Source organism: Dufourea novaeangliae, unplaced genomic scaffold (genome assembly GCF_001272555.1).
Source record: "Dufourea novaeangliae isolate 0120121106 unplaced genomic scaffold, ASM127255v1 scaffold81, whole genome shotgun sequence".
Taxonomy (NCBI): Eukaryota; Metazoa; Arthropoda; class Insecta; order Hymenoptera; family Halictidae; genus Dufourea; species Dufourea novaeangliae.
Genome location: NW_015373973.1, coordinates 1,428,073 through 1,454,177, shown reverse-complemented (window position 1 = coordinate 1,454,177; position 26,105 = coordinate 1,428,073). Strand labels below are relative to the sequence as shown.

The following is a 26,105-nucleotide window of genomic DNA, read 5'->3' as shown; positions in this document are numbered from 1 at the left end:
GGAATGCAGAAGACTTAAGGAGGTCATGGCTGAAAATATTATGAGTGATTTTTATAACGCGACGATTTGATGGTAATACGTTGTCGGCGAACGTAATTTGCGTGTAGTTTCTTTCTACGCTCTTAGGTGAATAACAACTAATTCCTATATAACCGTGACACGCTAGATACAGGATGAGTTCAAGTTCTTTGACGAGCCGTCTCCCGCGGCGATGTTGGATGGTACGCGTCAGCCAATTATTTTTTCCACCAATCAAATTCGTCTTTAGTGATAATCTTTTCGAGCGTTTTACGTTGAACGATAAATCTCAGGCCGGAGGGGCAGAGCTCAACAGGTTCGCGATTAATGTCGGGAACAGTGAATGAGATTTGATAAAACCATTTTAATTGTTATATTTTTGCAGTAAATAAAAATGAGTCAGCTTGTATGTAAAGAATCGAAAGAGTTCAAATTGTTTCGTTTTATGCAGTAATGTTTATCTAGGGGAAACAACGCGACCAGAAGTGTCCGAATTTATTAATTACTATTATATTATATTATCTATGATATTTTAGATGTAATTACATGTATATGAAATAATATTATAAATGGAAAAAATCATTACTGGGCAGAGGTGGCTTGGTCCGCGTAGGTACGAACCGTTCTCTCTGCGAATAATTCCAGGGATCCATTTCAATCCAATATACGTCGCCCAATAGTATATTACACAAAGAATTTAATTACCATTGATAATGTACCGATGTGTATTACGTACATACATACAGGTACACCAATGGAACGAAATTACTAATATAGAAACATAGTTCTTTTTATTTTCACCCTCCCACTATACGAATATTTTCGTTCCTCTCTGTAGATTGAACATGAATTAGCTCTGGTCACAAATTAGGTCGTGGATTCACAGTGAAGCATCTCTCTGTCGGATGGAAAAGTTCCAAAAACTCTAATTGGAACGTTAGAATTATTTGAACAACATGTTTGCGTGTCCTTAGATTTCCAACGAGGCAGGAAGAGATTTTAACAAATCCATGCTACTGGAATATTGTCCAAACGTAGGCGTTGTTTACCATAGAAGATTGCGTTGACTTTGAAACCCGCGGGAAATTCGCGACGTACCTTTAACGAGACTAAACCATGCGTTAACGCGATGGACGCTGCAGAATATGTTCTACGAAAAAAAAACTAAGTGAATGTTTGTTAACGGGGCAGTTTATTGTCTCACAAACAAGATAACGCGCACAAAATTTCCGGTTGAATGAAAACACAAAGCTCGAGAACCATGTCGTTCTTGTTCTACGAAAAAAAAACTAAGTGAATGTTTGTTAACGGGGCAGTTTATTGTCTCACAAACAAAATAACGCGCACAAAATTTCCGGTTGAATGAAAACACAAAGCTCGAGAACCATGTCGTTGTAACGAGTCTCTTGTAAAATCGCGTTACACGTCGCGAGCCCCGTCGTAACATTGTCGATCGCGCGATAAAAATTGTCACGATGTTTCGTTATCGAGGGTGCTTCATCGACGAGGACACGCATTCCACGAAATTCATCTGATGTTTTTTATCCGTGAATCGATAGCAGCGGACACGTTGTATCGTGGTGCTTTAATCTTTTTGGTGGCCTATTATAACAACGCTGGAAGGGATTCGAACCGTTTTTCCACACTGCGGCGAAATAGAGCAAATCCAGAAAAAGACTCTGAAAAAAAACTCATAATTCATCGGGGTAGAGAAATTCCCCGCCGACGTAATAAGCGATGAAAGGTAGATTTCCCATTGAAAACCAGGTCGAAAATATACCACAGGATTTTTATTTAATTTGATTCCTTTTAGCAGAAAATAAATTTTAGAATATCACCGGAAAAGCTTCCGAATCCTATTTCCCCTGTGCGTTGAAATTGAACAAGAAATCGAAAAAGGGCACTCTGCAAAAAAAAAAGATTAATTCATCGAGGCTGGAAGATTGGAACTTGTCCGCCCTCGCAATAATCGACCAACAAAATACATTTCCCATTTAAAAGCAAATTGAAAATACACAAAACGGTTGTTGTTTTCGTTTGGTTCCATTATCCAGAATTTGAATTTCAAAACATCGCTGTTGTGATGTACTTTCTCATTTTGACCTTCAGCGATCAGTTTAGCGAATCGATAGCGATGTCCTCTCAATTCTTTCACGTTCGATCGTCCACGAATTCCCGGTCCGTTACGTCTCGACAGTTGTCTGTCACGCGGCACCCCACCCACGCGACGGAAGAAAAAGAAGGTGCTCGAGATAAAGCCGAAAATATCGCGAGACGCATCGGACGCGATGTACCGATCTAAATATACAGCCCTCCGCAGACCGTCCGTCCCCTTCCTGTTCGTCCGCCATTCACGGGGGGCGCGTTCTGTTCGACTGGATTAACCTGGAACGAAGTGAATCGATTGTCACACGAGTCCCCTCCCCTCCCTTTCTTCTTTCCGCTTAACCGGCGACGGATAAAGATTTTATTGCTCGGAGAAGATTTTGTTATTTTAACGTGTGAGAGATGTTGTTTAGAGGGAGAGGAGTCCGTCGATTTTTGTGACACGATTTTCGAGAGATCTTCTTCGGTACGTACGCGTTTTATATGCAGGGTCATTCTAAAATCGTCAAGCAAAATTTGCGGTGGCAGTGACGCAGAATATAGAATAAAAACAACGTAACACCTTACTGATCGGTGACTTATTAACACTTCGCTGGCGGGAGGGTTTTTCTGTTTGAAAATTATGCAACTTCCGGTCTGTATGTAAATAGTACATATATTTACACTCTTTTTTAAAATGCACCATCGAAACTTTGCGCCTCGAATTTCGGATTGTTCTTGCTCGAAGAAAATGCGAACTCGATCCGTATCCCAGGGCGCAATACGTATCCTGTGCCTCTCTTATCGAAATCGTTCCCTGTCGTTTGTAAAGCGATAAAGGAGAGGAGAAACGTTCTAGCCGAGAGTTCGGGATTAAGTCGGTGTGTGCACGTAACGCTGATCGTGACATCTCGCAAAGAACTCGCGACAAGTATTGGCGAAAAGGGATCTCGGAATCGCACCTCCGCGACACTCCCCCACCCGTTTGCCCCCTTTACATCCTCTTCACGGTTATCCGACCAGAATTGCGCTCCAAGTTCTCGCCGCTATTCCTATACACGCGAACGAAATTCAATGGAACGCGACTGTTTCGGTGGATCCGATACAAAAACTTCGAGCGGAATCTATACGATATTGGGCCGCGTAACGTTGGTGCACAGTGAAAAACTTTCGCACTTGGAGAGCTGATACAACGGCGGACGTCCAAGTCTCCTTGCGTATCTTGAAAAATTGTATTATTCAACCTTTTCTTTTTCGAAGTAATACCATTGACATTGTTGATCTAGGAACAGATTTGAAACTCTAGGATATTTCGAATACGAATATTACGTATTCAGGGTGGTTGTCACTGATAATGAGAAAAACCTTCTGAACTAAAGAATGAATTTCAAAGCTGAATTCGATTGATTGCAACAACTTCGAAAAAATAAAAACAATTAAACAGGATCTTACCGCTGAACAAGAAATACTAAAGCAGGAATTTCATTTATCTTTAGATAAAGCTTCGTACGAAAACAATAAATATTTTGCGCAAACCATGTATACTAAATCGTTGATCGGGTACAAAATAAGAAGACAAGTCCTTGTAATGGATATTCCATAGCGTAATCGACTGTACGTCGAAAAATTTCCAAGGGGTCGTGTCCCCGGCAGCCGTTGCTCGAAAGTGAAATTTCCATCTAAATGAAAGGATAAATGTACGGTGAAAAGTATCCGCCGGTAGAAAGGGGAGAAAATGGAATTGTGGGAAGCTTGTTATTTAAGTTCCATCGACTATCCGCGCGACGACGACCCTAACGGAGGATGGAAGGGGAATGGGGTAGTACTCGTCTGGGGTGGCGCTCGTTGCCGCGAAAAATCTGATGAGACGAGAATGCCCCTGGCTCCTTCTCATCGGCAGAAATTCAGATAAAAAGTCGGTCGTTGACCCCTCCTTACGCGGGAATAAACTTTCCTCAGCAGACGCGTGCACCGTCAAAAGATTTTTTCTCGAGACGAGTTTAATTATTTCGTTAGCAAGCGTTTATCGCGATCAAATGTTAATAATGGCACCTTCGTTGCTTCATAATTAGGAAACTCTACTCTGTCGATGTTCTTCTCGTTTAAAGTCTCTTCCATCCTTATTACAACTCGAAAATGTTAATGTCGTTCTTCTCAAAAGTTATATACGGAACGCATCGGCGTACTGCCTCAAAGATGAAACTTCATCGTGGCAAATTATGGTAGCCAATATTATCAGTATAAATGTTAATACAAACAAATTATATTATACATTCTTACTATGTGTTTATAAGTGGAATCGCCATCTTTTTCGTTTCTATTACGAATTTTACCGCGACCTGGGTATACGCTTCGACAATTACCATCGCAACGGTAAAAGGTTCGATTACGTTCGTTTTATAAACGTAACTCCATTGTTGCGAAACACGTGTAATTCCATTGTTGTGAAAGACCCGGTATATACGGCAGTACACGAGAAAGTGGCCCGGTCATTTCGATCGGCAGCCCAGTAGCGAACTTGGCTCCGCAAATCGTTTAACCTCGAAGCGCTCTGTTCGCAAACGAATAATTATACTGCGGATTGTATGCATGCAGGGCAAATTCGTGCAAATAAAGACTCAGTGAAATTGAGGTTCATTCCTACTACGTGAATTATAAAACCGCTTTTTGTAGTTTCCATTAGATTTCTGTTTCCAGTAAACTTCAGTTTCCACGACCCAGGTGATAAAAGTATGATTATGTACCAATATTTCGTCATTGATTCTTACAGTATAACGTCCTGTAAAATTGAAGTCTCTCGGAGTAAGACTGTACGAATTTCCAAATCTACTTTTGTTAGTACTCCTCGCAGCTACAGCATTTGGTCAGAATTTTGAAGATCACGAATGCTTCTTTCGCGACGTTCACCGTGAGCATGCAAAGAGCTTCGAACTAGCGAACGTTGACTTGACAAAAAAAGAATTGTATTTCCACGAGTCCAATTGTCTGCACGGGATTGTTTCGTAGCCAGCAGATGACAGGGTAGGGCCAGCGATCGCAGGCATTCGTGGATTTTACTCGCAGAGAAGAAATATTACATCGACGGTTAAGGGGAATAGAGATCCTGGATGGAAGTTGTTGCATGGAAATCAAGCTCCTCCGTTGACTTTCGTTCTCTCCTTCTTCTGCGGTTTATATTCCATAAATTGAATCTCCTCGACCCTATTTCCTGTTCGCGAGGATCCTCCTTGAGAGCCACACACGCAGGATCCTTTCAACCTCGCTGGATGATACAGAGCTACCAGTAATCGCTCGCCAGTTCTTCACAGGAAGACGTATACAGAGAAATGTCGACGCATTGTGACGCGCAGCCACAGAAGGTTTTTTTCGAGTGAAAGGATCTCGAAATTTCTCGGAGGTATTCGTCTCTTGTGTATGTAGTATTCTTGAAAAGTGTTCTTCCTTAGTCCCCAACTTGTTATTAGTGTCTTGACAATGTAGTCTTCTATTCAGAAGACTCGAGGATCATTCAGAGTTTCCTAGAAAACTTGATGGTGAGACTTGTTCGCGTTAAGCTATATCGTTCATTATTAGGTTTACTACATTTCTTGACCGAATTCGAGGTATTATGCGGTTTGATCGATCAGCAAATCACGATATTGGAGCAGGTTTCCTCGCAAGCAATCTTAATTGGGTCGGAGTTTGGTATTCTGTGGCTTTGACAATTTACCTCTTTCCGGTGCGGGGACACAACACTGCAGTATTCCGTGTTTATATAGCACCGAGATGATAAATACTACACGAAACATACCGAAAGTACAAGGTAGTTCGCCCACTTATCGGTGGACCCTTTAATTTCACGTTGTTCCTTCAATCGGTGAAAACTGAATATTCGCGGATCGTCCAAAAGAAAGCAATTCTGTTTCATGGCTTCGTCGTCAAAGGGACCTTTGTTGCTCAATGGACTTGTGGTGTTTACGAGCGATAGGTATCGCCGTAAAGCGAAGGATTTAATTGCTACAGTGGTGTTATATATTTAAATGCGAGTGTTCTGAAGTTTGGCCCACGTTCAATTAAAATTATTCTGTTGTTTGGTTTTATCTATTCTTTTAGGTATTCTCTATACTTGTTCAAACTTATAAATTTTAACGCCTTTTGCTCTATACAACCGGTACAATTACCCCTGTTTTATCCATAGACCTTAAAACCGCTGAATTCGGTGCTTTCTTTTTCCACGCAACACACCAGTAAAGATAATTAAAAAAATTTCTCCAGCAGAAAATTACAAGATTGCAACAAGTGTTGTTTTCGTTCGACGGGATTCCCTCTTAAAACTGTGGTTCCAACGCAAGAAGTTCCCATTCGATGTCCGCACTTCGGCGAACCCGTAAAGATTTAAAGAGTTTTTTCGCGGGCTGGGAAACGATTGCTCGCCGCAATAAACAGAGCCGTTAAAGCGAACGCGGAACGGGGATCAAGGCTTTTCCGTGTAAGCGACTGCCTGCATACATCGTCCTTTACCTGAACTTGCAATTTTTTTCTGGATGTCTGCATGCTTTTTATTTTGCTGTTTGTCACAGACCTCGACCGTGTACACGGTAGGTACTTCGGGTCATGTATCGCGTGACACGTCGTTGTTACACCTTTACGGTAGATGCAAATGAACAAGCGTTCGGAAATTTTTCTCGTGGTTGGCGCAAAAATGTAAGTCTTGAAAAAGAGTATCAGATTTACTCGTGAAAATGAAACTTGTAAATAATACTATTCCTTTGAAAATAACACTTGAATGGGAACTTGTATTATTTTTCAAACTCGGTTCATGATAACAAGAAGGTTGTGACGTTAGGGTAGGTCAAATTTGGATCATTCAAAGTTGAAAAGTCGTCCTCCCAAGCTGATAAAAAATTAATGGTGCAAAGATCAAGAAAATAACCGGAAACTTTTATCCGATAATTGATTATAATTCCTAGAAAGTTGTAACGAGCATGGATTTAGGTGGTGTTAAAACGAGTTCATTGTCAGATCAAGTTATTTGTGATTGAGTACTAATAAAGGAAATAAATACTAACATATAATATCCTTTTTATATTTAAATCAGCGTTATCCAACGGAAACTCTAAAATGTCATAACCTTTCCCCGCTTTGTTCTCGTTACTGTACCGCCGTTTGTCAGTCACGAAATAGAGATTCGAATAACTCTAGCGAGAAAAACGTTACATAAAGTGTCAAACGTGAAACGCGCACATGCTTTCAGACAAACGCAGTTATTACACCTCTTATATCGAGTAGTAGCGTGTACTTCTAACTTTACCCATCCATTTTCAACTTTGTCTCAGATTGCACTTTCTGCGCTAAAAATGATAAATCCACTGGTTAACATTAGGCTTTTCGTACAGTCTTCACGTTGGTTCTTACCTAATCATTAAGAATGCTTGATAGATCTTTCGATCATGGATTGTATGCCACTATATTCTATACTAATATATTTAATAAAATCTATAGAATCGATCCCTTTCGTAATCAAATACGCGTAAATTATTAAAAATTAATTAATATTATTACTTTAGTAAAAAAAATTTATTTCACTTTAACTAAAGTTAATTTTATAGCCAATGCGTGGCGTAATGAAAAGAGGAAATTCCTCACCGAACAGCGAAATCCAAGTAACTACAAATAATTATTTTCATAAGAAGAGACTTGTAACTTGAGATACTTGCCAGAAGAAAAAATCATGTTTGACGAAATTTGAGTAAAAACGAACATTGAAGAATTTTCCGTGGACGAAACAGAAAATAATAGACATCTCGCCAGGAGACAAAATGACGAGTGGGTGAGTGCAAGGACGATGAGCACTGCTTCGCGAGACAATGGAATGTCGTGATGTGCGGTCATTCAATCTTCGCCAGGCTGGCCGCGTCGTCAACAACGCAATAAAATACTAAAAGGTAGTAAAATAAGACGCGACGGGACGTTCATAGCCGGTCCAAAGGATAAGACGAAATGAAACTTGCCCGACGAACTCTGACTCGGAACTAATACATATACACTCGCTAGACGCTTGGTTAACCGAAAGTAGATGGAGACCCCGGAAATCCGTGGAGCGTTCCTTCTCGTTCAAGTAATTCTAACTGCCTCCCTAAAATACCGGTAAGTTTCATTTAAATTTGAAACAGGTGCGAACATCGTGAAACTTCCCAAGGAACGCCGGATATTCCTGTGCGAATTTCATATTCTTTGATATGCTGACTTACGAAGCTAGGACTCGCATGGAACTCCTCGTAATTTATCGTATTGCTTTGTTTTCCTAATAACCTTACCAATAAAAATGTGACATTTGGCTCGACGAAAAATGATTTACACCAGAGGGCTATTCATTTTGATAATACATTGATTAAAGAATGACTTTTTCTTTTTACCACCTCTCGAATTTTGAATAAAGTTTTCAACATTTCACTTAACGAACGATTGTACCATATAGTAGAGACTATGATAAGTACTCCGAGATTTTTTTTCCAATTTCTTAGAAGCCTACAGCTGTGAGAAAATTACGACTGGACATAAACGATCCAGTTCACCTACGGTGTGTGTAAAAATTTGTTTAATTATAGAGTGTTAATTCAACACACACCCGACACTCCCAGTTTCTCGAGAAACGCACGACAAGAAACGCGAGTGCTGATTCCTTTTCGTGTCTATTGACCGATAAACCGACGAAGAAGCTCGGAGAAACCAAGGTCGACGAAACTGCCTACGTTTGATATCTAGCGGGGGGTGGCGGTAAAAAAGAAAAAAATTCCGAATCCTCGGAGATGAACAGCGATACCCCTCGGGGTAGTTCGACTCGAGGGCGGCCTCGCATGTAAATTACGTTATCACTCGGAGGACGACGAGGACGACGACGACGACGAGCGGTTTGGCCTCCACGCCCTCCAAGAACCCGTGCACGTCTGTTATTAGAGAGGTGATAAAGATTGCACGTACGACGAGGGCCAATTAACCGGAATCACGGGGCTGATGAACACGGAAAATCGTTCTTTATCGGTCTATCCCGCGGCTCCTTCTACGGGACCGCGCTACAAATTCCAGCCAATTGAAACGGTCGCCGTAAAACACGCCTCTTCAAGTTCCTATCTCACGATATTTTCGGTGGGAATCTTTACCCCGGTATAATTAGCTAGCACGGTCAGACGAAATGGAAAATAAACCGTCGTTTTCGTCGCTCTGTTCGCGGAGAATGTAGATTCAGACGGTGTTTTTTTAATTAAATTCGAGTTTCTGCCTCGAGGAAGCTGTTCTTAATAAAACCGAATGGACACAGACGTTCGTTAGAGTCGCGCAGATGGTATTGTATTTCGAGGAGTAAGTACTCGTAGAACTTAATGTTATAGAACATTCAGGAGCTGTAAGTTACTGCGAGAACATGCATCACGGGGCACGTGTCTTATTAATACTTTGACTGCTACGTCACTCGAATATGGGTGGCAGATATACTGTAAAGATGCTGGATTATTTAAATACAGTTACAACATTTTTTACGTGAAATTAATATCGCAATTTAAAGCGAAACAAACGATTTATGACACAAATAACGAAATAAAGTGTGTCCGCCTACATACGGCCGTTTCCACTGTGACAAAGTGTTAAACTATGAGCTGTTCATTGTAGATCAATTGTACAGCACAGTTTCGTGACGGTCTGTTACGAAGGTTAATTCAATTCACTGTATCGATATGACAAAGGGATGATCGAATAAAAAGAGAAGACCATGTGGTCGATGGAATATAGAGAACAGCACAATCACGATTAATGTTCCCCATAGTGGAAATAGTGATGAAATATCGATCCCAATACAGTTGTGAATTTCATAAAATTCTGGGAAACAAGATATATTAATACAATGACAGAATGGTATGTATTCCTCACTGACCAGAGGGTGTTTTACCAAAAGTCACGTTTCCTTCACGGAAATTCAGAGGCTCTCCGAACGAGGCGCCGTAGGTCTTTCGTCGAAAATTCATGTGGAAATCTTTATAGAAGAAATCGAGGGGTGTCTATGGCTGAGGGAGCGCCCATCCGTAATGAAGTGGTTACGGTCTTCAACGCCGTGGCAGATCCTGGAATGGTTCTCTCCTTCCAGTGAATTCCGCAGCCATTCATCCGGGGATATTTCTCTGACATTAATAGGACTCCGAAACTTTGGAAAGTATTAAAGGTAAAATTCCTTTAATACTTTCAAAATTAGAGATTCGTATTCATCGTTTTACCCTTAAATTTTCCAGCTCGATCGCTTCTCCGAGTCCTTAATTCCACTGAAGAGTTAAAAGATTGAACCCGTCAAAGTCCATTTTGGACGCCATGCCGTCGAGTACCTAATCCCGTATCGATCATCCGAAAGTTTCGACCATTGAAAGGGACGAAGGATGCGGTCAAGGAGAAAAGTTCGTTTCAATCGTCTGTGATTAACACGAAATCGATATCCGCTCGAGGCTGGGAGCACAACATCCGATCGAATGTTCTCGTTTGCGACGGAAGCATGATCGAAGAAACACATAAAGTGAAGAACACTGTCTATAGATCTTAATGAAATCGGATATCATATTGAACTTTGCGTGACGGACCGTTGAAGCTGATGGCCCGGTCACTTGTGACCCATACTAAACACTATATCGCAGGGAATAAACATTTCGTTTTGAGGTCCAAGGTCAACTGAAAGTCACCTTACTAAGATCCTTTAAACCTCCTAAGGTCATTTAAAAACGTCAAGGTCACCTTAATATTAATGTCTCAGAAAATACAAGGTATTAAAAAATCATACTCCGACCGTGTACAATAAATTTCTTTTCAGACATTTCAGTATCAAGGGACGAATACGTTGCAAGAATAGTCTTGTTTTAACGTAATTTTTTTCAGGACTTTAAAAGTCATCGATGTTTTTGTTCACATAACTGCATTTTTTTTCTATTCCATCGTATAACTAGTAATAAAATACGTTCATATATGTATAATGGCATGACTGTGAAATGACCTATGACTCCGGAAATTGAAATTCAACATGATATTTATGTCTATCGAGATCGCAGGCTTTGGCAAAGACGCGACAAGTGAGAATCTGTGAATATAAACAAACATGTTTACTGTTTGTCCCTTGATACCATTTAGATTGCATATGAAATACTTCTTGTACCACCACAATTGGGAGAGATATTTAAGTGGCCTCATTTAAATTAACCACCCTGTATTATATAATTAATTATCCCTCTGTGTATTTCATCGCAGAAACGTAGTATCCTTCCTTGATTTAGGAAATTATACTCCACGTGAAACAGAGCACCATCCGCCGTTCAGTTTCATAGAACAATCGTATTGTGGCGACGGAGGGGTTCGCGACGCGATTCGATTTCGTGTCGGTGGGATGCAATCACGAAAGTGTTGCAGAAAGGCATTCCGCCGTTGGAAAAAAAGTATCGGGCATGTAGCACAAATCTGACGGTGGATATGATTCCCGCGGGCGCAATAAATTGCGAACGGGATTCCTCGCGGTTTCTTCTGGCCGCGTTAGCGGTCGCACTGCTACAGAAAAAGACGCGAGAATTTCATTAGAGGTGAACGCCGAGGAGACGGCCGGAGGTAAGTGGCTCACCGTGATCGTCCGAGAAACATTATCGATGTACTGAGATATGGGCAATCGTAAATCTTGGTTCGACGCGAGAACATTGCAATTAAAATGAGCCTGCCGACGCAAAATGCTTCGTATTATTTTTTAAAACATCGTGGTCTTCAGAAAATGAATCTTGGAAAAATCTGTTGATTGAAGTTCGTTTAATTAATCATTCTTATGATCTTCAGTGCTTGGCAATGGTAAAAAAAATTGTATAATCTGCATGGTGGTGATTCTACGTAAACAAATAACTTATGAAATTGCAATAACATTTTCTTACTGAGATGAGTCATAAGTTCTTGGCCAATTGATGCACAAAGTGTATAGTTGAATAAATTATTTAAATTTAGTTGCTTATCAGTGCAGTGAACAATCAAGTAGAAAAAATACTATTGATCCGGATACGCACAAACATGGAAATATTACTTAAGCAACTTGATCGATTGATAAAATCACGTGATGTATACTAGACAAGAAGTCTTAACTCAACATAATATGCACGAGTTTGTTATCGAAAAAAATCAAGTCCGAATATTCGATGTACAGTCGTGCCATGAAACACGTCTGACTATTACTCGCCGTTTCTACTTGCAGAGAACTATACTCGTGGCAAAGGAATTTTCCGGTTTCCATAGATCCCATTACCTTTTAAATGGTACATTACACTAAATTATTGTAGAAACAATTTTCTGACATTATTTATAAACATAGACATATATGTTTGCAGCAATATTCGATATCTTACGCATAAATATCGGAAGATTCCTGTTTCATTTATTTTCAGTAATAGATAATATAATGGATATTGCACATGGAATCGATAAAGCGCATAGCGCTGTGACTTCATGGGCTCCATTTCATTCCGGCACCGGTGGTGGAGTCACGTTCGTCCCACGCGAAAAAGAATACCCATGAATCTAACGGAAAATGTAACGACAAGTGAAACAGGGGGAAGTATTCTGCGCGTGTAACGAATCCAATCTTCTATAACTATAGCAAGCAACCGCTTCCTTTCCGCTCGAATAATTGTGTATTGCGAAATTCATGGACATAATGGACATACAACAGAGCTCTTTTTGATTCGGGTGGTAAGCGAAATTGCGTTCCTAGACCACATCGTCCCCAACAATACCGCCCATATATCGTCGAAGTGCATCAGACCAGCTTTCGAGAAATAATAGTCTGAGTTAGTGGGAAAGTCGTGTCGCTTTTCCATGCCGTGATGGTTGTACCAAACAGCTTCGAAACAGTTAAGAACGTAAAAGTATAATATAGTCTATTTTAACACATTCAGGACTGCGTGATGTCTATAATTTGTTGATATACAGATTCGTTTTCGAGAAAATCGACTTTGAACATTAATCTGAAACGCGTGTATTCGTGGTGGTAAATAGAAACGGAATGCAATGAATAGACGAGCTAGCCAAATCCTATTCAATCGCATGCGTATGTAGCAGATTTTCAAATTTGATTTTCTCGAAAACGAAGGCTGGAATGAAAAAACTGTATTGTATATTTTTTTTTATCTTTTTATGAGCAAACACCTGGTCCACCATTCTCAGCAATAACTCCATTTGAACGATTAACACTTCGTGTATCAGACAAGCCGGTTTAACGCCTGAATTTTCACATCCGGTGGATATAACTAAATTTATTTAACTCGACTGTTTATAATAACATGTGAGTGACATGACAGAGTCTCAACAGGAGATATAAAAAAATTCAATTAAGTCATAAGGACGTGACATTCTTTGAAAATTTCATTTACACCGGAACGCTGAAACGGTCATTAAAAAGTTATTACATATTGGAATGACGAAACGACCATTTAAAGTTCGATTTACATCGAAGCGATCGTTAGAATTTTAATTAAAACGAGAAAAACATCGTACAAATCGGTTCCCAGAAGAAACTTGTTCCGAACGCAATCTTGTTTTCTCTTTCATGAAAAAAATTAATTAAAAATATGCAACAATTTTTTCTAACAGGCTGTGTGCATTCTCTAAGAAATAAAACATGCGTAATGCGTGTACCATTGGTACCTGGTTAACGTGACTATTCATTAAAAGCTTACTGTTATTACTAACTAAAACTTACAACATTAAAGCGTACTGTAGACGAAACACCATGTATATTGCGATGAGTCATTCAGGTGTCATCTCAAATGTTCGACATCATTATAACGAAATATACATAATGTTTTGTCTACACTATTCAGATTTCTGCACTGCTCATTCTCAATCAGCTGATACTCAATTTTACGACAAGCTGTATACAGTACCATATTGGTCGCTTTAAATCACATTTAAACATCCAAATAATTAACCGTGAGTAACAGTATTTGCACATAAAGAAAGAACATTCAAACGTTAAAGAAAATTGTAAAATTTCAGTCAGAAATCTGAAGGAAGCTGCTATAAAAAATAAAAGATCCGGAAATGTGATATTCAAACGACTTCTCGTGTACCGAGCAGAATTACGTGCATCGAGACTACACACAGTTTACGTCAGCTGAGAATTACTCAATCATTTACGTGCACTTTATCGGGCATTTTTCACGAGCGGTTCAACGCACGGAAATAAGAGATGCTGTAATCTTGAAAATTCCAGGCTGTCCCCCGTGGAAAAGTGGCCTCATATATCAGCCGGCCGTTAAGATTACACGGCGTGCGATCGATCGATAGGGTTGTTGGAAATTATAGTGATCCGCTGGGGGGTATGCGTCGCTCCGTGTATATTACGTATTCTCTTTTCGTCGCGCCTCTTTGGCGACCGCGAATCTGGACAGTTTCGAGGAACAATCCGCGAACGTTATCCCGTCTCGATCTTGATTTTCGTCTAACGAGATTGGAAATATAAAAGAAAATATAGTAGAATTGAATAACGTCGTGTTCGAGCATTCCAACCAATTCCGAATGAATCTTTTGACGGTGGCATGCTGCCATTCGCCAAAAATTCGGGTCGACGAGACATAGTTGATGTTTTCAGGTTTAGTGGTGGAGGTGAAACGATTTCGCGAAGAATTTCCTCGCGGAAAAATCCGTCCGAAGAAAGTAAAATCCCCCGTTATCGTGGCTGGTTTTACGAGATCGTTAGAGGACAATACGTCGCGGCGGTCATTCGTGATAACGATTAGAGCGTGTTCGGGGAAAATTGTTAAATTGCGGATAAATAATTCGCGGCCGCTGCTCGTTGGAACGATTATCGAAGATTCTTAAAACCAGGACCAATAATTCGATCGTGATCCAGTCGCGTTCTAATGACGAAATATGGTGACGCTCGTTCACGCTGTCTGAATATGACGTTCAGATTATCCAATCGAGAATCAGGCTGTGTCTTACCGAGCATGTACCTTTTCTACTTAATACTTCAAGCGTTAATCCTTGCGATACGACCATATCTGTCTAAAAAACGTAAACACGGTATGGTTGCACGAACCGCAGGTGTATTTTGGAGCAACGCAACAGTTGGCAATTCTTTTCCGTATGTTTAGATAATACATTATAAATAATCTTTAAGGGAGAGAGGAAAGATTTAGTGGAAACGTGATCGCAATGAAATTTAGTATTAAATCTATTTCAATCATTTGAGAACTGATTACAAGGTAGTTACTTCGTGTAGATCGACTGTAGTCGGTCCATTGTATCGAAAGAGGTTAACCACTGAAAAAATGGATTCATCTGGGAACTACCAAAGACTAGCAGTTTTTCTTGAACTAAAATTTACTTGGAATTTAAATTGAATTTTTAATGTGGCGAACGTTTCTGTTAGACTCGTCGACGGGATTACCTAGCAAACCCAGTTATTAGATACAAGGATGTTTGAGGATCGATTTTAGAAAAGAATACGTAAAAATCGGAGGTAGATCGAATACATACTGGGAAGATATAAGAAGACTAGTACGAGAGATCCAATGTAAGGGAATTAGTTGATCTGTATCGCCGAATGTGCCCACAGAAATTACTGCCACAGGGAATATTTTAAACAATTTCAAAACATAGAATTTTCCGGTCGTGAGATACTTATTCACCCATTCTATCCTGTTTTCGATTCAAAACGCAGAGATCTTATTATATCGTCGTTGAAGTGTGAGTATCGCAACAAACTCGTTGGAACCAACTTCTACGGTTCTTCGATGTCTAAACAGTTTCCATCCCCGGGATATTTACCTTTTCACCCTGTCCCGTTAAATGGAATAACAGCATCATCGCTTATATAACGCAACTCGTCTCGAAGCACAAAGAATGGCTGGATGTTACGATTCCATTTGCCGCGCTTTTTCGGAGAAGGATACTCGCGTTGTTGATATTATTATGAATAATATGGATCATAATTTATTATTAGACTGCGAATTTTATGCATTATGTATCCTGTAGGGGTCTGTAAAATACAGAAAATACAAAACTTTCATCAGATTCAATCAGTTTTCTATTTTATTCCGAACCTAATATGATACTTAAGAAAAGAAAGAAATTCCTACATTTGCTCTTGTCTGTAGAAATTGCTTTACAAAATACTGTTTTGCATAAAAATCCGCAGTCTATTTATTATCCACTCATTCTGGTTGTTCGCGACGACCAGGATGATGAACTCTCTGAAGAAAATTCGTTAACCGGCGTAAACAACGCTGTTCATGACAGCTTATAAAGGATCGTGATTCTTTTACCTTCAGCGAGCATCGAAAATTTGCAGCTTTGAGACGCGGGCCAGAATACCGCGATCCGGCGTAAAATGAAATTACCCGTTGCTTGACAGTCTGTTCACGAAAAATTAATTGGAAATTTAACGACAGCTTTCGAATGTGAATGATTTGTTTTTACATCAGCCACAGGATTGCCACGTTAGTCTAACATCGTGTCGTTCGTTCTATAAAATCTGGTTTTACGACATATTGGGTTCTCTATGTGTATTAATCGACCACCGTAGACTGTACTTCATCGATATTTCATCACTTTTTCTTACGACCGTTGTTTAAAGTTTTCGTAATGGTAAAAAAATGAATTAATGATATTTAATTCGATAAGTTACTTATCGATGTGATATTAAATATAATTTTATATTTTAACTCTTGAATTTAAAGAGGAAGATTTGAATTTACATTTGAAAAACATTTCAACATCCGTTGAATATCAAAGTCCGTTTTTCATCCAGAACCATAAATTATACCCTCCAATTGGTATTCCTCAGAAATTTCGGATTCGTACGTTACTCTTAATCTTAACATGTATCAAATGAAATATTTATCGACTGTAATATTTTTATCCACTGAAGAATTCTTCTCGCATCTAGCCACCGTACCGAATGACCAAATTCATTGGTTAAATTCTTTGATTAGTAATGTCAAAATTCAACGCAAATTTCTGAAAATACGGCTGATGGAATTACAGTCTTCTATAATTATTTAGACCATGGCAATCAATCATTTGTCACTGAAGCATATATGAATTTTCGTGATCTTAGATAAATGCTCAAGACCTTACAGGTCTGCAACCTCAGATCACGAATGATACATTAATATCGAATACACGTTGTAAAAGGATTAGGAGTGCATTAACGGTTACATTACACCTGGGTTAAAATAATTCCAGGAATTTGTACTATTGAATGGGAATTATTTAACGTGTCTGTTCATTTCTTACTATTTCTACTTGTTTTGAACACGAAAAAATGCGAGGCAGGCAACTTTTTAACGAAGAGTAATTTCATTAATTTCTGAATCTACATTCACTAAATTATCTTTCATCAATCAATTAATTAAAACGTGCACTGGCTTTGTCAAACGATAACTTTGCGTTACCAACAGAATGTTGGTTCAAGCTACGTTCATATAAATCGTTCCTGAGACATCTATATTCGTCTAACCATCGGTGCCCCCCGTAAAGCGTGATCGATGGCGTATTCCCCAGGAATTTGCTCCAGATCCCCGAAATTAAATATAAAATACGGATTGAAGGAAGGCTACGAACCTGTGTGGTGACGCAAATCGTCATTGCATTCGATTGAGAACATATTGTGTTGTATTTTGTATATCGACCTGCGTTCGGTGCTCTTCTTATTAAAATATATCGCGAATAAAACAGGATCGTAGCAATGAGACTGCACACGCCTGACATAGGAACAGAAAATACGATTTTTCAGTTTTTATGTTTGTTCTTACACAAAAAACATACTTGACACTGTAGTAAAATATATTCGACTATTTTTTACCAGTGAGAGCGACTCTTCAAGCACATCTCATAATGATTGACAAGTATATCCAACCGTTTATGAGTCACTTTACGTGTCCACCCACTTGTACGACTCTCATCTCACGAAAGCTCCGGCGGTCGTAATTTGTTCTTTTGTATCGTTCCTCATTCGACTATTCTCCCATTCAGACACTAATTTTCACTACACTTAAGACGATAACGACCGATGATATACGTATACAGTACCACTTAAAAGTATTCGAACGACTGGATAGGTTTATAAACATCTAAAGAACATTCTATTCGTTATGTTACCTATCGTTTCTTTCTTCTCGACGATATTCCACACGCTGCTCTTCGATATCACGAATAGTTTTCAATTGAACTCACTGCAACATTCGACATTTTCGACACGTTAGAGCGAATGTTGTTCCGCCGAAGGTCGAACAAGAAATGATCAAGGAAAAGGTGAATTTTGTATTTATATGACTCATGGTAGGGACATGGTAGGACAAAGAGATAATAAAGGATCAGTTTCCATGAAATGTCTAAACACTTCCATGGACATTGGTTGAAAGGTTTCGGAGCATAAATGAAATATAATGTCGCATTTCAGTGGGATTCTTAAATAACGCATGACACCTTGAAGACGCCCATTTTACGGCTATTTTAGGTCTAAGGCGCCTTTAAGCCGTCTTTAAGGTGTCATTAGGCGTCATGTGCTATCTGGGTAGTGCGAAAGAAGAGGTGTGCGAGAGGGAGGATGAAGAGAGAGCACGTGTGCGAGACATAAAATTAGACTTCTAGTCGCTGGCGGCATAAAAAATAATGCGGACGTTACGCGAATGTACTCGGACAACAAAGTATGTCCTCGCTCGAGTGATAAATGCGCCGTATTATCGGTCATTTTCGTTCGGTTTTTGTCCCATGAATGTTATTAGTCGAGCACCCCGGAGAGTTAACGATCGCGAACGGCAACTCGTTCGATGGCAGAGGACACAGCCGTTTTGTCACCGTATAAAAAGGATGTTATTCGCGACGAACACGGTACGACGACGTGTTTATATTTGAATAATTACACCCGGTATCTGAGGTTACGAACAATAGAACGATAAGGAAAAACTGTAAAGCACAAAAAAAAAGGGAATGTTTTCCGTAACAATGATAATGGACTTGTTTCTTATCGTCGCGAGGTTGGACAACGATGCGATGGCCTTTGTTGCGAATAAAAAAAATTGTTCGAGCTACTTTCAAAGGCGCCGCTCGAACGCGGTTCAATTCGGGGCGAAGCACCACTTCGGTTGCGATGTAATCGTTTTAATACCGCCAGGGAAGATAGATGGGGCAGACTAGGGGACACCCATTCTTCTTCTTTTTGCACCTACCTCCTAGATCTCCAAGTCCCAGGAATGGAAGATTTAACGATGCAAAAAAATTATTTCGTTCGCAGTAACGAATAACATATCTGAAAAGAGCTCTACGTAAACACTTCAAGCGCGTTGAATATATAAAGTGGACCAGTGGCTAGATACGATCATAATTACAAACCCATTGTGAGTCCACTGAGATTCGATTTACTAGATAAATGGAGGAAAATGCCCGATTTAATCTACTTCTTTAAATTAGTGAACGGACCAATTAAATGTTCACTGTTTTCTTCTCCCTGATAAACACTGATGATAAATATTGTTCCCGACATTAAAATTTTCATTCTTATCGGTGAGTATAATAGACCAAATTTCTTTGCCGATGTTGTGTCTTCACTGAAAAACAAAACTGCGAAACACTTTGAATAACCGACACAACTCTTCACTTTCTATATTACATAAGCCGTGAATTCCTCCATGAAAAAGGGATCTTCCCGTTAGGAAACCAATAAGTAAACAATCAGTGACCGAACAATCGAACCTCGATTTTGTTTATGGTAGAATTTTCAAGGGTGCCGTTGAACCATCGCCAAATAAAGGGCGAAATAGTACTCGGTCGCGATGTAATCGACCTCGACGATAAAGGGATGGGATGCCACGCGGGAAGATGTATGGAGTAGACAAAAGAGCCACCTATTCCTGTTTCTTTTTCCCGCCCCTGTTTGATCTTAAACGACTCGGGGATCTTGGAAGTTGATTCTCTCCGAGCGACCGTAAACAACTCCATCCGCGGTCTTCTATCTTCGGGATCATCGGGGATACCGGGGTATACATATACGCAATCTGAACCCGTAAAAACCATCCGTCGGCCTCTGTTTCCGCGGCTTCGATGCACTACGGGCCCTAGGCTTTATTGGACGGTTTTGCAGCCACCGTCGATAGATATCGCGGGAACCGTATCTTTTTTCACGACGAAACGAGCACCGATGTTACTCCGACTGTATCTCTTTCTTCCTTTTTTTCTTCTCATTTTTACGCGAGCTCACTTACTTCGTACAACGTTCCCGAGTCGTATTTATTGCTTTATTTACGTGGAGGGGGATTCTCTGGTTGCGCTCGTACAGGGCGTTTCACGTGGAGTGGCTCGTCGCGAACGAATAAGACGGAGAACCACCGAAGTAAGTGATCTTTTTTACTTCTATTGAATTTCCCTTAAAAAATATCTATATTCTGATACAAGAACAAGTCAAAAGCCAAAATACAAAGCACCGACTACAAACATACTCCCAATAATTATCTCCTCCTTTTTTATTAGTCAGTTTTCGAACGATACTTCGCTCTACCCAATCTTTTCGTTGAATTCCCACTTATCCGAGTGTCTCGGTTATATAAGCTGTTTCCCGTTCCCAGAATATCTACCATGATGGAATTAATCTGCGCGAAACCGAAGCCTTAAAGTCGGATGTGTGTTTACGGGAACATTCGGCGCATTGTTGGCCCGGGAAGAATGTACCCGGGCAAACAATGCACTTACCGGACCGTGTTGGAGTTTCGTTTAATTAAGAAACTTTTCGGTGCACATCATCGTGCGGGTGTGTAACTTTCTTAACTGGCAAACGTTTGTCCAGCAATTTAGCCGTAGATTTAGCAACACGTTGTTTCGGGATTTCACAGTCGAAAGCTCATTCCAGCCGGACTCCTCGAGACCGCAAATAGTCGTTGCTTACAATTAGTAACGCTTACTCCTGGACGAAACATCTGTCAATTTTTCAATTAAAACCACTGCAAATGTAACAGAGTTTAATTATTCATCTATACGCGTAATGTTCTTTTTATATATTTTTTTTTATTCGATTAATGTTGAACTGTATGAAAAGAAAAGGATCGACCGTTTTACAAGTAATTCTGACCATTGTACGATTAACTCTAGACAGTTTGACACCAACAGGAAGCGGAACGTGTCACTTGTTCGCGGCGTTAACCGCTAATTGCTAGATTATATTCGACACCGTGGTATATAAAGTATCTGAGATACGGCCTAGTAAGCTTCTAAATTTGAATATCTTCGTAGATATCGTCCAATTGACGCACACGTTTGTCACGTGAGTCCCCGGGGGTTGCCTTTTAAATTCACCGAAAAAGAGGCCACCTTTTTTATCCCGATGTTACAAGTCTAGATACGAATCTCTTGATCCAATTAATCGAATGATAAGTGTGAATCGTACTAGTGCATTCAATAATCTATACGTTGACAACATGGATTTCTTCTCAGGTAGTATATCATCATTTAAATGTAAACTATTTCAATTAATTCAATAATATACATAATAGCGTGTCATGGAAATCTTATCACGTCATAAGTATTGCAATTATTCATTGTACTGGGCGTAGATCATCAATTCTAAATAAATAATAAATACTAGATAACAAAATTCTTCTCGAGCAATCACGAAAGTCGTTTCAATCTACATGTTATACATGGATCTTTGCAATGGGTTCCCTTCGACCAGTCCACGATCGAATTTCGACGAAGATTCATAATTAGATTACGTCCGTGCTGGGTCGTGTGCCCTCAAAAAAGACGACTTCGTTTTTTTCAGGAACTGCTCGAGAAAGAGTTGAATCGCTGAAAAGGCGGTAGTTAAGAGGAGATCAATGATCTCTCCGGCGGAATCTTTTCCCCCCTTGGTGGATTTACGTTCCGCGGTGATTCCATCCATTCTGGAAACGATCCCGGCGTACGTCGCAGAAAGAACGGCCCCGTCGAGTGATACCAGATCGCGTCGGATGATCTCGGTCCAGTTAATTAAAGCCTGTGTGTCGTTGATCCGACGATTGATTTCACAGTCGACTGAGCCGTCGAACCGGCGGGGGGAGGAGAAAACGTAGGAGGGAAAACAGTTTGGCTCCGTGTGGCCGGGGGGTCGTAACCGCGATTTACGATACCGAAACCTTGGATCATCGCGGAACTCGCCCACGAGCGATGGATCGTAACGACCGACGAGAGTCTACGTCGACGCGATATTTCGACTTCGCAAACTTCGCCGCTCGATTATCGTAGATAGCGTCGACAATTTCACGAAACGAACCTTCGCGAATATAGTGGGTGTCCCCGGCAATAATGTGACGATATAAGAAATCACGTCGCTTGTAAAGATAAATAGTAAACGTTCAGCCTTTGTCTATCAGTGATTTATTTGTGTATTATTGCTTAACTGTATACTTGAGGAGACCAGGAACCAGTGAACAAGCTAAACTCCTGGATGTATTGTTGGATTCCGATGTTTAGTATTAAAAATTATAATTTTGTTCTATCAACTTTCCTAACACGAAATTTTACAAATTTCTAAGGCACTTAGAAATCTTAGGTTGTAACGATTTTCCTATGTCTCTAACTCGGAATCTTAGACGTTAGTGCGTATTAATTCCTAGCGCATTATGAAGTAATATTCGGAGATCTAGTTTAAGAGGTAATGGGGGTAAGAAGAGTTCCAATAAGAATTCTCGGACATGGAAAGATAGAAAGAAATTTGTGGGATTCGAAAACGTCTAAATACGATTGTGTTCGAGAGACTGAAATCATTTATAATCCCGAAATAGAATGCTCTCGATGAACTTGCGTAGATTTTTCTGTGTTATTCCGACTTCAACGTGCTCATTAGTGACGGATACTCTGGAATGGAGAGCAGAAATACACGCCGCCAGCTCTGTCGAAATCGTTCGGACGACGATGGCGCTTTAAAATGGGAAACACTTGTTGAACATCAAAACCGCTCATGAATCATGGAACCAAGAGCTCTGTCGCATTATTCCGCCGTCGATGGAAGCACAAAGCAGGTAATCCTTGACATTACTATTGTCGAGATTTTCAGGTGTAAGCTGTGTCTATTTGCATACACGACTTCCACGTGTTGCAGCTAGCGTCACGAGGGATTAAATGACAAGCTGATACTGCTTGCTTTGTGCATTGTACTGATTCAGTATTGAAGCGTATATACCTTGTTCGCGTTCCAGATCAATAGTCGCTGAGCTTTTAATTTTCATTCATGACGGACAATTAAAATCTCCGACGAAACGTTGGAATAGACGAGGTGATTTAAATAAAGGCTATCACTTTTATTTTAGGACTTATTTCCAAACCTATTAAAAATGTTTAAGATGTAACATTTCAATATATCTAAAACTCATTTAAAATAAGCTTCTTCTATTTCTGAATCGTAATTTCACATTATTCCCGCTATGGTGAAGCAACTAACATAACTAAACATACTTTCAACTAACCTATATTTGTACTGTAGCCTGTATTTGAAACACCCCCTCTAATTTGTGTAGAAGAGCACGGTTGACGCTAGTACACAAGCGACACCCCTCTCCCCTGTATCGCAAAGATTGAACAAAAAGCATCTGTAGATATTTGGCGTATTTACTATATTGCAAAGGGGCCGTCTAGCGAGCTTAATATTACCATACGCCAGTTTTCAGCTTCCCGTCAACGAGAGCCCCTGCCACGTCCGCTCCGTTCCTATCTTTTTCGCCTCCCACCCCTCGCGGCTGGTTCTTTCCGTTCGCCTATTTTTTTTTTCCGCTAACCGGGCATTCCTAGTAAAAATAAGCGTTGCTTCGTAGTGGTGGTACTGCAATCAGCGGAACGATGGGTGCGAGAAGAGGGAATCCGTCGTGATCGTTTTACAAAGCGCTGCGACACGAACCCGGACCCAAGTGGCCGCGGGAGCGATATCGTCGCGTCGCCTCGTCTCCGATGTGAACGGGCAAGAAACTAGCGGGCCGACAGGTCCAAGATTGCCGACAACGGCCAGAACCATCGTGGACACAGAGTACCAGGCGCGTTTAAATCAATAGAAACCGTCCCCTCGGGATCCGCCGATCGAGAAACTCTTGCGCGATTACCGTTTCGATCGAAACTCGCGCAGGGCTTTTCCTCGTTCCTTGGAATTTGTTACGGACAGCTCGGTTGTTTGCTTTTTACCGTGTTCCCACTCCCGATAGGACTACACGGGGATGTTGAACTTCGGAGAAATAAGGGAATAGAATCTTTATGGGGAATACCGAAGAAACGATTCACGAGCAAAACCGGCGACACGTGGAATGGGCTCGAATGATACTGGACTTATCGGTAACAGAGTGCTTATCAGATTTCTGATAGAGCTACATTCGGAATATTTATATCTTTTATCCTTCTGTGGGCCAGTAAAACGATAGGACAAGTCGTTCTGATCGCCGGAAGAACGACACTACAAGCGTAGATGGTCACAAAGATAGGATATCAGCGAAGCCAAATATCAAGGGGACCTTCGCGCGACCTTGACGCCATCGTTCAACCATTTTATACTTCGAAACCAAAACAGATCAAACACAATTTTATTGTCCCGATTATTTTAAACAGTATCGGGTCGTGAAGTAGGAAAATAAAGAAGAAGTGACTCCCTCGATCGAACAGAAGTAACCCAAACAATGCTCGAAACGAAGCGCGATTGGATCGGTCGACATCGATTTTCCTAATCTAATTCTGTATCGAGAAACCGTCCACTTGTTTACCAACATATTTTTCCGCACGCGTCATCCACAAGAGAGAAGTCAGAGACGAAAATTCAGCGAATCGGTCTCGACTGGCATCGTTTAGCGGTAAACGGCGGGCAACGTGTGATTTTTCGGGCGGGTGCGAGACACCTGTCACGTGGCCAACGAGCAGAAAAGGAACAGGTGACCAGGACGTCGCTGTCCACGCGCTGACGAATTACCATAGACACACAGCAGACAGGCAGTCGTCTTTAATTCGATGCTCGACGCCGTTTCAACGCGTTTCAACCCTCCTCAGCGCGGCGACACGATGTCCACGGAAATTTAATATTCGCCGGACGAGGACCCTCTTTCGAAATTTCGCCGGGAATAGAGCCTAGAGAAATACGGTCCACGAACGTTCGGGGATCACAACTATCCCCCTCTCCGTTTATATAAATCCCGCGTTAAGGGGGCAACCGAAGATGATGCGACGGCGGAAACGAAAATATCGCCGGAATTCGACTCGATTGGCCAAATCGAATCGCTAAAGGGTCGGCGAACTTGTTTCGGTTGATGTACGGGGTGATTCCGATGCCATGGACCGCACCGCTTCGCCGGTTAATGGAATATAAAAGGAAAGGGAAGAAGAAGATACGACGGAACCGAATTAGTTCGGTGGTTAGAATTTAGAGGGTTATAGAACGCTTATGTTTGAAACATTGATCTTTACGTATATTCGCGAAAGAAGACACATACCTTAATGACAGATGTAAGAGACAGTATCGTTATACGCGATTTAGTTGGACGTTTATAGCTTCCAATATGAGGTTCGATGTGAGTGTACCCGCTTGTAGAGTGCAGTATAATAATACAGATTGTCCCACTTGAAATCTACCCCACGCACTGGTTACGTATACAAATCTACACATTTAAGAATCGCCTTTACTTGTACTTTACTTATGTTACAAAATATGACAAATGATACTCTTTCAAAACTTAATTTCGTTTCTAAGATGTTGCAAATGACCTTATGCCTGTATAAATTTCTTTGCACGTGGAATTACATTCAAGCTGATCTTAAGCAAAACATAAAAATCAATAATTTCAGACGTGGGGCGCTTTGTATCTCTTAATACTAGTTTCTGTTGCACAATGTCGAGTGCAACATAATATAGTAGTAACAATACAAAATGCCCGATTTCGTTTTTGTTCCTAGAATCGATCTGACCCAAAACCAAAGTTGAAACTAGATACATTATTAATTAAAAGAGTTTTAATGTAATAGTTTAC

The 26,105-nt window shown here is 40.5% G+C and overlaps 1 protein-coding gene across 1 annotated transcript in view; it reads right to left on the bottom strand.

Moving 5' to 3' along the window:
- Nucleotides 1-26,105, bottom strand: part of LOC107186848 (cardioacceleratory peptide receptor) — a 58,028-nt gene that overhangs the window by 25,108 nt on the left and 6,815 nt on the right. The gene's annotated exons all lie outside the window — the stretch shown is intronic.